The 4331-nt window shown below is 49.1% G+C and overlaps 1 pseudogene; it reads left to right on the top strand.

The window, feature by feature from the left end:
* The first annotated feature begins 1717 nt into the window (after positions 1-1717).
* Positions 1718-2923, top strand: LOC142586203 (uncharacterized; annotated as a pseudogene).
* The last annotated feature ends 1408 nt before the right edge of the window (positions 2924-4331 follow it).

Raw genomic sequence — 4331 nt, forward strand, 5'->3', positions numbered from 1 at the left:
GAACGGAAAGAGAGATGCACGTCTGTTGGTGAAACTACCGAATACTAATTTCTAGGCTGGAGGGGAATACGATACATAACGATCGCTAAGGTACTGTTTCACTGGTGGCTAAGTTCCAGGCGATGTAAGCTATGTAGTTAACATTTGACGTTGGGCTCCATCCTAAGCATTTATAATGGAACGAAGCGTTCATTTTCAAATATAAGACTTAAGCCCATAAATTATGGCCCCCTAGGATGCTTTTTATATCTGTTAAAATAACCTTTGAACAAACGAATCGAATAGCAGCGACTTTTCGATTCGTATCTGGAGTTTTTATTATCACCACACCCCTAACGCTTATTTTCCGAACAATTTTGTTTCCACATTAACACTGATGAAATCTTGCGCTCAGTACGCTAACTTCGCAAACGGAGGCAGGAGTGTTCACCAAAGCAGCAACCCATGCCATATGAAAGCTATTTCTTTAAGAAAGAAGGAATTCTTGTTTCAGACAGCCAAGGTATCACCATTGCGCATCAGTAATCTATTGCGCCCGGCTCTTGTTCGACAAAATGAGTTACGTAATATGAGGGGGACATCTTTCTGTCGAGCTTTTCTCCTCTTAATGCGATGTTAAGCTCATTCTGACAAACTTGAAGAATATTAGTTCGGAAGATACCCTATATCAGCTTTGTTTTTTTTTTCAGGCACCAATGCCCTAACCTGATTATGAGGTACACCTTGGGGGGCCCGTATCCTCCGAATTATTTTTTCCGCCTGGTGTTCGATAAAGTGCACCCAATCGACAGTGTGCGAGCGTATTGGCATTCGGTTATGTCTAAATGCTTCTGCCGCAGCCGGTAACGAAGCAGCGACCGCGATGTGAGCAGAGCAATAACAATACTCATTGGGAGACCCTGGGAGGTTGCATTCAAATGCGATTGCCATGAAAGTACATAATGGAAACCTGGGCAATAGTGAAGGCATAAAAATTCGTCAGTTTCACCAAAAAGGCGAAGCACTGAAGGAAATAGCAAGGTCTATCACTCTTTCGAACGTTTTAGGGGTCTTTGAACGCTGGCTTGATAAGGAGCGTGCGACAACGGTGTGGTGGGTGTCCCACCTCGGTGGTGCACGAAATGAGACTGACGGAAAAACTGCCGCCGTTGGTAAGCGTACAAAGGAAGGACTCATAAACTTAACTTAATGTTTGCTTCGGCATGGTACGCGCGCAGTGGCTCGTCAGGAGCGCTAATGTGTGTGCGCGCAACGCTCAAGCCTGTAGTGAAAAACCTTGTTCCGGCAGAGCCGAATGAGCGGAACTTGACGATCCGTCCATGTCGTCGCTTTCGGAGGTAAACGCTCTTCGCGTTTCTGGAAACCTTCTAAATGGTACGCGCGCAGAAGCGGGGAAACAAATTGGAGGACGCTTAAGCTTCGCCTTCAAGAGTGGAACGAGATAGCGTTCCCGTCGACCCGCCAAGGGGTGTAAGACAATGGGCTACGGCGCAGCGACTACGCGCCCCGCAACGGACGCGGTGAGCGTCGAGCAACGCAGCGTTCGGCGCGACAACGAAATGTGCGCCTGAGCAAGCGACGCACGCCTCAGCCTTAGAAACAGCTCGTTTCTAAGGCAACACCGCGTTCACTAGAGGCGCTTTTGTACCGCTTCGAAGCATCGAACTCGTGGCTCATCATTCCACTTCCGGGCACCGCAGTGAACGGACGTGTTATCATGTGCTCCGACGGAGCGGCGTTGGCGGCCGCGAACGGCCGCGGTAACAGGAATGCTGTTTTTGAAGACGAGGATTATCAGGTGATTTTGCCACACTTGCCTACCGGTCGAATCGTCCTTAATACTGTTTTTTTACACGCGGACGTCCGTGGAAGACCGTACAAGGTTTAGGATTTCCGTGACGCTCTGGTTCGTCTGGAACTGCTCCCCGAAGTAGTTGCTTTGGGGGCGTATCAGATGAATCACGTGTGGGCGGTCATGATGAAGACGACTGAAGCCACAAAGAAACTGCTTGCTATCCGAAGCATCATTGTCAAAGAACGCCGCTGTATTGTCGTTGACCCCACCAATCAAGGCGTGCGCTTGAAGTTACACTGGATGCTGCCAAACGTGTCAGATGAAGACATCAGACAAGCTCTTGCCCCATACGGAAGGGTTACGGACGCGGCGAAAGAACGGTGGCGTGTTCAAGGGATTTTGGACAAGGGCTCAACGACGCGGTCGGTCACCCTGCAGCTTAAGGCAGGTACTACAGTCGACGATATTCCGCACCAGCTACGCATAGCAGGGGAGCTCGTCCTTGCGGTCATTCCGGGCCGCGCCCCTCTTTGCCTGCGGTGCCATAAAACCAGTCATATTCGCCGGGACTGTCGAGTTCCACGCTGCGAGGTCTGCCGCCGCTGCGGCCATGAACGATCTCAGTGCGTCAAGACATACGCCGTCGTCGCAGGACCAGCGAGAAGAGAAGAGGTATCTGAACACCTCATGGATGAGGCTGAAGTTGAAGATATTTCTCCGGTTAAGAGCGACAAGGTTGGCAACGCGGTCACACAGAAGCAGACTCTCCACCCCAAAAACTTGTGCCCAGACAAGAAAACCAACGACGAGGCTGATACTCGGAAAGAAACTGAAAACGGGGCGCCTGAAAATCAGAGTTTCGCTCCTGAACAGAGTGAAGTCCCGTCGATGTCGTCGCCTGCCACTACGTGTGCGGAGGCGTCTGCTCCGACTGACGTCGACATGTCAGCAGCCACTAGCATGCCTACGAAGTGGGCACACGAGGAAACGATCGGCGTAACCGGGACCTCTGGAGCAACGACATGCAGCGGACCACCTACAAAGGCGGCTCAGCTGCGACGTACGCCTTTCAAGCCGAGGCCCAACGTCCAGGTCGAGCGGAGACCCGAGACGGGGCCGCCCCCGTAGCGGCTTCGTTTCGGGTAGTGCAACCTAGATATGGTCACTACGTGTGATACCGCCAGTTTGACTGGCGGAGCCATGTACTACAGAATAGAGGACACCACTTTATGCATAGTGCATGGGTCGCTCAAGGTAAGCGCTATGCGACCCGATTGTTCTTGCTCATAATGGAGGCCGCAATTAACACCGCAATTCGTATTGCCACGCTAAATGTCCGAGGACTAAGCACGAGGCGGCGGCAATATCAATTGAGTCGTATCTTTCTGGAAAACGATCTCGACATAATCGCAGTTCAGGAAACCAAGATAGCGAGTCAAGAGCAAACGGATCGCATGGTGCAACAATTCGTTCCCCGTTACAATGTATGAGTCTGTCATGCGGCCGGCACATCGGGGGGCTGCGCTATTTTTTAGCGCAATAGCCTAAATATAAGTGTAGAAGCAGTCACAGTGTGTGAAACGGGACGCCTGGTTGTTGTCGATTTTACCTTGAATGAAGTTTTCTGGCGAGTTATCTGTATTTACGCTCCTAATAGAGAGGGCGAGAGACAGTCTTTTTTTTGAACGAGTTGAGGATTATTTAAAGACCGACAAGCTTTTGGTTTTACTTGGCGATTTCAACTGCGTTTGTTTTCCGGAGGATCGCGTTAAAGAACTGCCGCTGAATGATCGTAGTGCCCAGCTATTGAACAATCCTGTCAGTGAATACAACCTGGAAGACGTCGGCTACGTGTTGTACGATCACAGTGTTCCGCGTTTTACTCATTTTCAAGGACTTAGCCATGCTCGGCTAGATAGAGCCTATGTGTCATTGGAACTGGTGCCGTTATGCAAAACGTACGAGAACAAGCAAGTCTCTTTTAGTGACCACAGTTTGGTTGCCTTCACAATAGGAAGAAAAGAACGAAAAACAAACTTCTCGTGGGATTTGTGGAAATTTAACGATAAGCTACTCAACGATGACTGTTTCGTAAATGACATTAAAGAAAAACTTGGACGATTGATTGTAGCTGAAGAGAAATATGTAGTCACCATGTGGGAAGATTTTAAAAATGAAGCTGTGTGCTTAGAAAGGGCAACTAAACTGAAACAAGAAGAAAAACGGAAAGAAAAAGCCCTGAGGAGTAAACTCGACTTTCTACTTAATGTAGAAAGCACACAACCTGGCCAAGTCATGAAGGAAATCAAGAAAGTTAAAAGCCAGTTAGAAATTATCGACACAGAGAAGTACCGTGGTGCCATGATAAGATCCCGTGCAGAAAAATTGTGGCAAGGGGAAACACCGAATAAACGTGCGCTAAGTGACGAGAAAGCTTACGCTCGCCGCAGTGATATAAAACACATAAGCTACAATGAGGAAGTAACGAGTGACCGCAGGACCATTGAACGCGCCTTTGTTGAACACTATGGAGACT

Source organism: Dermacentor variabilis, chromosome 6, assembly GCF_050947875.1.
Source record: "Dermacentor variabilis isolate Ectoservices chromosome 6, ASM5094787v1, whole genome shotgun sequence".
Classification (NCBI taxonomy): Eukaryota; Metazoa; Arthropoda; class Arachnida; order Ixodida; family Ixodidae; genus Dermacentor; species Dermacentor variabilis.